The following is a 12421-nucleotide window of genomic DNA, read 5'->3' as shown; positions in this document are numbered from 1 at the left end:
TTTAAAGGCCTTTGAGTCAAGACATGGATCAGTTATTTGGTAACTGAGATAACATTTCCCAGTCTGCTATGGCAGCTCACATTAGTTCAGTCAATGCTAATTCTAAAGATGATTTCTTCTTAAAGCCTTCATTACAAAAATAACCCCCAAAATTAAAAATGTTAACCTGAGAAGCTTAAAAAAAGTTGAGCTCAGCTTTATCCTCCGTATTTTAAAACAGCTGCACCCAGCAGTCACAGTTTAGAACAAAGCTTTTGCTGTCCAAGACTCCTACCAGTAGATGCTCACTGCTGTGTTGAACAGCATTTATCTCATACACTGTGAATTGGTAACCATGATGATAAGCAGTTATCCCTACAAGACAAAGTAGAAACAGATCTTCTCACAAACACTACAGATATAAATGCTGTGGTTTGCACCTTAATTCCACCATGCCAAGCAGTTCCAAATCTTGTCTGCCATCACTCAGCAGTGTACTCAATCTTTTCTTGTTGTCTTGGCTTGGAATAAATCCATGAAGAAAGCTCCTCATCATGGAAGATACAGTGCAACGACATTGCTCTGCAAGACTGCAATACCATGGTCCTGTGTGTAGGTCACCACCATTTTGGCTGTTAAAGCCAAAATTCATCCCACTTAACTCAAAAGAGCATAGATGTCACATGCTTTCTCTGGAGAGTTTAGGTTGTTTGAACCTTTGGAGATCCATTTACTATACAAGGGGGCTGACATTACTAGGTTCCCACATGAAGTGTCCCAGTTAAGTATTTTAATTAGATACAATGGTTTCAGGCCTACATGTCCCTAGCCATCCTAGTTCAAACTCCTAAGTTTTTTAAATAACAAACAAGGCTGGAATGAATGCTTCTAGAATAGTTCTTCTCTCAGACAAACTGAAGGAAAAGTACCCTCCTATCTTGGAATGCTGCAGATCCAATCATACATAGACCACTTCTGTTGCAAGGGAAATGCTCATGTAAAATACAAATAGTTGTCTTGGAAAAAAAGCCTACTAAATTTGAGACAAAAAGAAACAAAAATAGTAGAATACTGTCAGGTACTCCAAAAAAACTTCTCTTCTTGCAGAAGCTTCAGAGACGCTATTGGCCATTTCCAGTTTCTCAACATGAGTCAACTGTATACTAATAAAATGCAAATACACCAAAACAGAAACACAGCATTTGCTGCATTTTTGCAGTCTGCCAAGATCCCCTGTTGTCACCAAACCTTTTGCATTTCTGAAACCTAATAAACCATTCAGGGACAGTGAAGCAGCCTAAGCTAGAGCAAAAACTGCAAGCCGTCATACAGAATCATATAATGAGTCCTTGGTTTGGACCAACACAAAGGAACAGCAACAAAGAGTTTAAAGTACTATAAGAGCCCTGGCTACATGTGGTGGCAGCTATAATTCCTTCTGCCACATGGGACCACGAGAGAAATACAGCTTGTACTACAGTGCATGTCCTCCTCAGGGTGTAGTGAGATATCTTACTCCAGAAAATTGACCATGGTCAGCAATGTGCTTAGGTGGACTGTGATCCCCAAGGCAATGCCACTCACAAAAGGGAAAAGTGATCCACAGTCTGTGTTCATGTGCTGTTATTATGTGGGTCTACAGCTGATACATCTTCCCAGAACTCGCTTTTCATTTCTACCAGTCTGGCAGTTTTCACAATCATTGTACTCATGCATGGAAACATTGAATGTATATTTCTAAAGGGCTATAGCCCAGACACATAAACAAGAGACTCATGCGCAACAGAATGTTGTTGTTCTTTCTCAGTGCTGCCTGGGACTGCAATGCAGTACATTGCATCAAACAAATGAAAACTCCAAAATTTCTTTATCTGTAATGATTCATTAGGTGTGCCATGCAATTTAGAAAGTGGGTCAAGCAGGATAACTTCTGAAGGACAGTATTTTACAAATTAATAGCTGTGGGTATTCTGGCTCAGTGAATTCAGGTATTAGCCTACTTTCAGATATGACCTACATCACAATTTAAATGACTGTAACAGGCTCATTTAAGACTATTAAAAACCTGTTCTTATCAAAGAACCGGCCACTTGGGAGGTTAAACAAACAGGTTAAACTATTAGATAATTCACTTATTTATAATAAAATGTTACATCTCATTCAGCTTCGGAAAACCTGAGAGGTATCAGAAGACGGGAACTTGCAGAATCTGGAAGTATGTGAAAAGGTGTGTGAGTCCAAAAGTAGATACTAGTTTGGTCAGATGAAGATGGAGGTGACAAAAAACTTAAGTATTCTGGCACAGCACATGCTCTGCAAAGCAGAAAAATTAATAAGAGAAATCCTTAGTCACTAGAGGCCATACAAATTCTAAGGAAACAAAAAGACTAAATATAAGACTCCTTCCAGTCACTGGTTACTCGCTTTGAACTTGTATTTAGAAGATCATATCTACCTAAATTCACCTAATATTCTGCTAGAAAAATCGTACATTTATAAAGTACTTTGCACCACAGACTTGGAGGTTACCCACAGTGTTTAATGGGAATTACTCTCCTTCCCACACTTCAGTAGTATACCATATTTCCAACCTGCACCACTAAACATTAGTGCTTTGCATTATAGTTGTAGACTACTGCAAAAATAACTGTTAAGATTTCAAAATGTGGACATGAATTTATCATGTTGTTTTATTTGGGTTCTCTGTTTAGGTTATCGATATGGGGCTTCATTTGTTTTGGCCAGATATTCGATGCCTACTAGAACAGTAAAAACCACAAAACCAAAACAAAACCAAACAAAACATGACACACTACTTTATAGTGTCCCAAAGATTAGCCATGCAGCCCAGATTTCATTAAGTAATCCTGGTAAGGACCGCACATATATAACTGATAGCTTTCCCCCATGTAGTCTGAGACCATTTTGAACATTTGACTCCAAGAGTAGTCAGGAAAACAATTGCACCTCTCAAACCATTCTGCTTATATCAGAATGGAAACACAGACACAGAAAACTGAACTTCAAAGGCAATCTGCTGTTCCTCTTAATTGCTGACTTAACCCTATAGGGTTAAAAGAAAAGGTAAGGAAAGCCACATACTTTCTCTTTTCTATAATAAGGCACTCCAGCTCAGGCAGCATATAGTTCATAAGGCCAGTTTCAATGTTGGATCAGGTTGCTCAGGGCCCCATCCACAATGAAAGGCCATGAGGAATGAGATGGGGTTTTCTTATTATGGGATCAGATTTGTGTGTCCTTGAAATATTTCTTTTTTGTCCTTTCCTAAGTCAGCTTTTTAAGAAAATACAATAACCTTGTACCCATTTGATGCCATGCTAATGAAAATCTGTTTATTTGTTTAATGTGCACAAACAAATTGCTGTTTTGAGATCATGATACAAAAGCCACAATGCTTCAATCTGCTGTGTTCAGACAGATCCCTGAATCTCCACAAGTAAATTTAAAGAGGCTTTTACTACCTTCCAAATTCAAAAGTAGATTCCAGTTTATATTCAGGATTGTCAAGATATTTTCTTTTCAACTTAGGGAATATTGACTTCTTTATTTTTCAGAACCCTCTTTGGCTTTTATAGTTTTAAGAGTGGGATAACAGAATTTATTGTTCTCTGTTGATGCCTGCTGAATAATGCCCCTTTGAATATCTACCTCAAAATACAAAGACGTATACATTCCTTTTTGACCTTTTACACCTAGTCAAATGAAGAAAAAAGTTTTCTGCAGAATCTTATATTGGGCTTTTCATTTCAAGGAATAAAGAGGCAATACCGAACATTAACTATTTCCCAGTCAACTAAGCTGCAATGTATGGTAAGAGAAAACTATTCAAAGTCTGAACTACGGTCAGCAGTTGTAGTGAGTTGACCCTTATTGAGATGAAGAAGGACAATGGTTATTTCAGAGCCTGAGGTTTCTGTCTCTTCCAAAACTGACTGTAGGAGAAAAAGCCACTGAATGGTGGAGAAAAGCTCACACAAGGGCTTCTTGAAGCCCAATTTAAGTGAGTAATTACATGGAAATCTGATGGTTTAGGCACTAATCAGAGCAGGAAAGTAATCGCTGATGCCATCTGAATTACTGAACGCAGCATCTTTGCAGCAGCATATGTCTCACTGATGCTGACTCATCTCTAACCATACTGTGAAAAAAAACCCACCTTTTGGACAGCCAGCCAGGAATCACACTGAGTATCTCTGCAGACACAAGTACACACGATGTTTTAAGGGTAAAACTCTGTTACTGGCACCTGTGACAGTCTCCTCTGGATCAGTTATAAAGGACGATTTGCAGCGCTGTGTTACAAACAAAGCCACAGTCTTGTGCCAAAGGACAAAGGGAAGGGTAGGAATGCTACCAACCTAATGTTTTGCTCCTGCAAAAGAAAAACTTCATAGCCCAAAAAGAAGAGTAAAGCAGGGCCTTCCCCCACAGAGAGCAGACACAATTGACCTGACAACAACTAATACACTAATACAAATACAACAACTAATACAACAACTAATACACTGTGCTCAATTTCCACATACTTCAATGATCCCAAATCTGCCTTCAGACTGCAATGGTGCAATGCCTAGAGTTAGACTGCTATCAAAGCCATAGCAATGGAAGGGGAAATATACATCTGAACCTCACTGACTGTTGCTACTGCTGCTGCCCAGAACAGCTCCATGGCTGCAGGGTGTTAACAAGAAATGCCAAAATGCAGCATGAGCACTGAAGGATGGGTACACTATAGCAGGTTAATATTTCACTACAGTTTGGACCACTAATAAGATTACCATGCTCTGTTCAACTGGAACAGTGGCCATTGCAAAAGTTTATCTGTTGAGTTATTTGCCTTTTCAATTCAACAGCACAAAATGAAAAAGAAAAAAAAAAAAAAGAAAAAAGGAAAAGAGATCTAGTTTTGTGCAAGAGTAAAGGACCCTATGCCTGTAACTATACATTTAGATCACAAATGGCCTCTCTGGCATCTCCTGCTTAGTCTGGTTTTGATGAGTTTCCTCATATCTAATATGTTTTCACAACTTTATGCAGGCATTTAATTCCTGTAAACAGGAGGGTCAGCCATTTAGACGTCATATTAAATGTAATGAACCAGCTTCAACTAAAATTACTATTAATGACAAATAGCTTTTTGGAACAGAGCTATACATAGCAAGAGTCCTTGAAGACAAAATAATTTTTGGGCACTTTCTGAATATAAATTTTTAATCTTGGGTACAAATATCCAATCATACATATGACAGTTTTCTTTAATCAGGATTCTGGAAGAGTCATAATTAACCTCGGACATGCAGAGAAAGAAAAATTCCTCTGTCATTTCAGAGAACTCGTACAGGTCGGAAGAAGCAATCACAGACTATTTCAATCTCCATCTCATCCATTTGCCTCCTCAATCTATTAATTATTTTAGGAGTTTAAAATGGATTGAACACTGGGGATGCCTGAATAATGTATCTTCATATAATTATTTCCTCCCCCCGCCCCCCCCCCCCCCCGAATGCGTGACTGAAACTCCACAAACTATGCATGTAATTACAATATATAAAAGCAATTATTTCTAATATGTGCTCTTTGCCTGAAAACATTTGTGGATAATTTCTTGTTGGTTAATCACTAGCAAGTAGATAATTCCACAACTGTGACTGTAGCAGCAAAAACCTGGTCTTTTTACTTTGGTGGCCAGTAGAGGTGGACACTTGAACAAAGTGCAGTTTTCCTCCAGTGCTAATGTACATACAACAATTGTATGGTTTAAGCATATCAGTATAATCCAAGGAGAGTGTGTCCATGGTTGAAGAGGCAGGAATAGTGATGGAAGTTCAACATCTGCACACCACCTCCTATGGAGCAAGGTCCAGTCTGAAACAAAGCAACTTCCAACCTTCTGATTCCTGGAATAACAAAATGCTCCATTCCATGCTTAAAGTATAAAACATAAAAAGACAAAAGAAAATGCAATAAGTATCTACGTATTTCATTTATGTGCTGGCAGTAGAAACATGGGATATAACAGCATCCATCAATTCACTGTGAAATCTTGGGCATATGCAGGTGCATTAGTTGTGCATGCTCTGTCATTTGAGATGGATGCTCTGCCATTTTACATGGATGTCAAGGTTTTGTTGAGCACCAGGCTTTGCTTCAGAGATTTCACAGATTGTTTTTAGCCCCAAGACATTTGGAAGTAATAGAGCATGCCATGGTCTTAGAGTCACAGAGCAAAGTCCCACACCATGCACGCTAGCAATAGTTGAAGTAGTGACTTGCTTTTCATCACAGTGACTTAACTCCTGCCTTCTCAGCAACACTTAGCTCCATTTATTTGATTTACTGGGCCAAACTCACAATAGGGTAGTTCCACTGCAATGACCAATGTTTCAGCTGGGATTAACATGAATTACCTTAGACTGGAGCCTTTATATTTAAAGTATTTTCTGCATTTTCAGTAACAAATAACAGTGACTCAGAATGGAAAAGGGTTGTAGTTTAGTACTACACAACATTTTTGGCAATGGCACTGTTAACATGAGTATATAGTATATAGTACTAACAATGGTGCACTGAATTTACATAACATATTTTCAAAGCACTTTAGGCACATCAAGATTTGTGTAGTACCTTATGTTTGGGAAAAATTGGGGAGATTTTACTGATGACAGAAAATGAAGCAAAGAGGATGCTAAAATGACTGATCTAGGGACAAATTAAAAGATCCTTATGGTTTGCTAAACTTTCACAGTTATTTAATAGCACTAACAACCTAACAACAATAACAAACTGGCAAAGATAAACCTTCTCTCACTTAGCTACAGAGTTAAAAGGAAGGTCATAATCCATCCTTTGTATAGGCACTATAGATGCTACTACAGCACAAAGAAATAAAATCTTGTGATTCAAAGATGGGCACATTTACAGCCAGAAAGAGCTCCTGATGATAATCCTCTTTACAAGAGATTTTGCTCCAAGCAATTTACACCAAATATAAATGTTGTTGCTAGAAGCCTGAAGGTTAAATCACTTTTCTCCAGCTAATATATTTCAAATAATTTTTTGTTTGCTAACAGTAGGGACTCAATTCCATAACAGAATACCCAAGTAGCGACAAGCAAGGAGAAACTCTTGTTACCCCCAGAAACCCTTCATGACTTCGAAAATTACACCAGTTTTTCAGCCCATTTCAATTTATGACAGTTAAATCTAAAGAGACAGTGCAGTGTGACAGCATAATTAAGACCTAGAGAAAACGAGCAATGTGCACATTCAGATCCTGTGAACTTCTGAACGATACATGACATGCTGACAGAAGCTCTCGATCCTTTGGAAACCGCTGAGAGTTGTGGCATCTGGGCTAGAGATCTACCCACAGAACAAGAGTCAGATGTAGGGCAAAAGCTTGAATTTCAAGATTTGGTCATTGCTTAAGCATTATCTGTACAGTTTCACAGATCATCTGACTCTCCTAAGTACTCCAAACCGTCTGATCACTGTTAAGAATTAGAGAAGAAGAAAGGAAGCATAAGGGCCACTGATGTAACACAACTCAGGAGAAGACTTAGGATTTTTTTAGTGAAACCTGTTAGTCTCTGTCAGTCTCACTATGTTCTCTCTATGATTGATGAAACCAAACCTATAAGGCATTTTACAGCTAAGACAGGGCAATTCTGGTAAGGATATGCCTATATGCATGATACGGGATTTTAAATAACAAATATTTCTCAGTAGCTCAAATCTGGATGTATTTGGCCTCACTCCTATTTAATTAAATTACTGGTAAGAACAGTAGCTCCCAGAGACATCAAAGGAGCAGCTTCTGCAGGCTAGCAGGTCAGCATCTGTACCGACTCTCCCTTTTTAACAGCACTCACTTAGATCTAGTTGTTGCAAAGACATTGAGCAAGTTACAGAATCAAAGCTTGGGTGCATAGATCAGGACCAGAAGAGTTTTTGCTTTGTCTCAGCATAAATAAATTCAGACATTCTACATCAGAGCATTTCTGCAGGCAATCCTTCCCCTTCTCTTTCTACCATTTCACTCTTCATAGCTGTTACCACCTTGCTCTTTCTCTTTTAGCTGTGACTGGGATTTCTACAACCAGCAGATCTCCCAAACCTCTAAGTCCAAATCTATTGCACATCAATCACACTGGACCTTACCATTGCAAAAGGCAAGTTTCTTGGTTATTAAGTCAAAGGTCTATAAATCTCTCTACAATATCAGGGTGGCCTGGCACAATTGTTTTCTTTTAGAGGTCTCAGCTGATAACTCTGTATTAGCATCCAGCATGTCTTAGCACAGTATTCAAAGACTTTATCTCCTTTGCCATGACTTGTTCTTCCCCCTCATCAAAAATAGTTGCACTATCATTCATGGCACTTGTAGGAAGAGTTGGATTTGGAGACACCAAGTTGTGTGAAAGTGTTGATCTGCTGGAGGATGGGAAGGTTCTACAGAAGGATCTGGACTGGCTGGGTCGATGTCCTGAGGCCAGTTATATAAGTTTCAACAAGGCCAAGTGCCAGGTCCTGCATTTGGGTCACAACAACCCCAGGCAGTGCTACAGGCTCGAGGAAGAGTGGCTGAAAAGACCTTTAAGATCAAGTCCAACCATTAAACCTAACACTGCCTGGTCCACCACTAAACCATGTCCTTAAGTGCCAGATCTAAAAGTCCTTTAAATAACTTCAGGTTTATTGGTTGGACTTTATGACCTTAAAGGTCTTTTCCAACTGAAATGGTTCTATGATTGATTCAGTTAAACAATACCTCCATACAGTTTGAGGTTAATAGGAGGCTGAAGTGTTTTGGTGGTTTTTTTTCAAGCCTCATTTTTGGAACAGTCCAATTAGCACAGCTGTTGTGAAGGGCAGCAGCAGCAGGACTGCTACCTCCCTGACAATTTCCACATTCCAGCACTCACAGAAAACCATCCCATAATGTCTCCAAAATAGACTGGGTAAGTAAAACTGAAAGTATTTAAAAACTGTCTGCATTTCTGTAACAAATTAAACAAACAAACAAAAACAAACAGTGATTGATAGTAGCAATGCAAATATTCATGTGATTATACATGTTAACCATGTTCTTAAGGCACTGTCACAACATAATGGTCTTCATTCAAGATTTTGAGTCAGAAGCAATATTGATTCAAGTAGAGCATTATCCAGTAAGTAAATCTATGTCATGTAATGATGGAGAGACTATCTTCCTGAGGGATTCCTCCTTTACCACTAATTCTCCCTCTTCTACTCCATCCAGCTCTCTTGCCAGGTAAATACAGAAACACAAAGTTTAAAAGTCTTAGTGAAATAAAATGCAACTGCATTTATATGTATTCATAACAAAACCTAACCCTTCCAATCCCTAACATTCTGTGATTCTGTGAAGAAACTGAGTACAATGTACCAGAAATGTGGTAAAAGTGATGGCCCCTTAATGACCATGTTTTTGATAAACATATGCTTACCTAAGACATGCTACCTTCTTAGTGTTACTACTCTTTTACAGTTAACTGCAGTGGAAACTCTAAATAGAAAAGATAAATAGCTTTGTACTCCACTGCAGATAAGTTTCAAAACAAATGCAAAATAGTTTGAGATTGACTGAATAACAGGAAAGAAGGAGAGAGGGAGGGAGGGAGGAAGGAAGAGAGGGGAGGAAGGGAGGAAGTCCCCATCCAATCTGTCTGGATTTCCCAAACATACAGGCTATCACTGAAGCAGACTTTTCTTTAGTAATGTGTATGCATATACTTGTGTATGCATATACTTGTGCATGCACACACACATACATGCACAGAAAACCATTTTTAGATTGTAGATGCAGCAATCTGTTAACTGCTTTTTTCCCTGAGTTACAACCATTTGGGGATCATCACACCACATCTATCTTTTACATGATAGTAGCTAAAGAATACCTCTTACTGTAAACTTTTACAAGTTGTAACAGAACAAATATTCCTTTTCCTCCAGCCCTCCATAACAGATAAATCTGCTAATACCTTCCCTATAAGACAGAAGAAACTACTTATCAGCTGAAAAGCTCTTCACATGTCAGTGAAACCTCTTGATAACCCCAGATAATACAGTAGAATGGTGTATGCTGCTTAAGAGAAAAATGTGGTGACTATTCTAGCAGTCCTGTGACAGCAAGCTAAAAATGAAATTTCACACTTTAGATCTCAGATCTAACAGAGTGGAAAAAAATACCTGCTGTGTTTGGACTTAGATTTAAGGATAATTAAATAACTGTAATTATTTTTCTTTCCAATAGAAAGCTAAGCTCAGCAGTTTGAGCATTTTTTATTCAGGTTTTATTAAGAAGCTCAGCCTAGAACCCTATACTTGCCTTGGTTGGGGCTGAAACACAAAAATGCTTGCAAATTTCCCTCCAAGATGAATCTTCTTAAAAGAATGACCAGAAAGATGTGAGAGTTTACGCTATCAACTTCATAGGAAAGCATGTATAAATACAGGCAGATGTTTTCAAAACCAAAGATTTAAGATACCATAAACTCTTCTTTTTATATGAAACCTAAAAGAGAGCATTATCAATAAGAATAACATAGTCTTGCCTTTTACCTCATCATTGCATCAAAACTCAGGCTAAATACATTTTTTTTTTTCTTTTTCTCCCACTTCTCTCTCTTGTTCAGGCTTAGAGCATTTGATGGCACCTTGCAATCCATCAGACAACAGCAGCAGTCTCATTTGTTCTGCCCAGCTACTGACACAGGACAGAAGCCGTTCAGGCTTCTGCTCTTCAAAATTTTCCTGTCAAGTGAAGTTCTCAGCAGACAGAGCAGGATCAAGAGCAGGCAAAGCATATTTTGTTCCAGGAAGTTCACAGGGAATTTTACACTGCTTACTGCATGCTGCTACCTGGCTTATTCTGCAGCAAGAGAGAAAATCAGAATCAGTGACCAGCTCTCCAGTAGTTCCTGCATTCCCTGTTTTTCTGAAAACAGTTCTGGCACTACCTGAATCAGAACCACAATACGCCGACATATTTTGCTGTCACAGTCCTTAGCACTAAAATAATGACCTCGCACAGGCAGCGTAAGGGTATGTGCTAAGGCAGCTATAGCAGAACTCCCGCTCTTGCACAGTTTGGCAGGTTGCTGCCATGTCGTGGCTCTCATTGTGCAAATGTGATGGACTGATAAACATCTCATTCTCCCTTTGAAAATGCACAGAAACCACAGCAAGGAGAATCTAGGAGGCTACTTTCTCCTACAAGGACCCACACATAGACCATTGGGAGGAGGACATGGAGACACCAGTATGGAGCTTGCATACTTCTGAAGAGAGGCTGAAGAAACGCAACAGTAAAATAATTTAGGTTTTATAGGTATAATGTGCAAAAAATATAAAGCATACTAGTTCTTAAGACAGAAGTCAGTGAGCTAGAAGGCACTTCAGAGAGATTCAGAGGCCTTTCTGCCTCCCATTACACCTCAGTACTAGCGTGGGTCTACTTCTGGGTGGACTTTTCCTCTGCTTTGACGGTAGACTCTTCTGGGTAGACTTTCCCTGACTATCTCTGTGGGGATGCACTCCAAATTTCTTTAATCCTTAATCTATTGCTTCTAGTAAGAAAAGTGAAGCATGGAATTAGAACTCACAGCTAATTTCTTCTGCTCCTCCCAAGGCTGTAGGATAGCTTGAGGCTAGGGAATGAAAGCTTCAAAGGCTACATGGGCATAGCAAGATTACTGGTATTGCCTCTGCCCCTTCCAACAGCAAATGTCATCCTGAGAGTTTGGAAGTTTTTTTCCTTACGATCAACAAAGGCAGCATGTAGGCAGTGTGAGCGAGAAGGCCTCCTTCTCTGGAAACTTGGATAATGAATACAGAAGAAGCCCAGCTTAGCTGGAAGGTTCACTAGCCATATGAAAATAAGTGGTATGTATTAATCAGTAGCTCCAAGGTAAGTGCTAGGATTTTCAACAGATGGAGTAAACCAGTGTTTGATCAAAATGGAAAACTGAAGGAAATCTACTGAACATGGTTAGGCTGCAGGTGAACATATTTTGGATGATAACTGCTACCAACAGAAAGATGAGACTGCAAAATGTAGCTTCTCTAAAAAAAAGAAATATACATATATATATAAAAGAAAACAAAAGACCAGAAAATAGAAGAGTTTGTAGGACTCTGTGATTAGTATCTGAGTCAGTCTGTTTCTGGAGAACTTCTTATTCAGTTTCTACCAGTAGGTCCACATCTCACAGTGAACTGAGTGTACAAATCCAAGAGACTTCCTCACCATGCTATGCCCAGAATTACTCACAGCAGCTTAAAACTTAGAATAGTTCTGTGATCTCTAAATGCACTGAGCCAAATCACTCCTGGGTGGTATCTTAGTGATCTTCAACACTGATGACATGGAAACTGAACTCTTCAAAAAAATAGTTTC

General features: G+C 38.9%; 1 protein-coding gene across 3 annotated transcripts in view; it reads right to left on the bottom strand.

Annotated features, from left to right (window-relative positions):
* FAR2 (fatty acyl-CoA reductase 2) overlaps window positions 1-12421 on the bottom strand; it is a 152592-nt gene that overhangs the window by 86302 nt on the left and 53869 nt on the right. The gene's annotated exons all lie outside the window — the stretch shown is intronic.

The sequence above is a fragment of the Columba livia genome, chromosome 1 (genome assembly GCF_036013475.1).
Source record: "Columba livia isolate bColLiv1 breed racing homer chromosome 1, bColLiv1.pat.W.v2, whole genome shotgun sequence".
NCBI classification, from domain to species: domain Eukaryota; kingdom Metazoa; phylum Chordata; class Aves; order Columbiformes; family Columbidae; genus Columba; species Columba livia.
The sequence above is the reverse complement of the archived record's forward strand: the minus strand, read 5'-3'. Positions and strand labels throughout refer to the sequence as shown.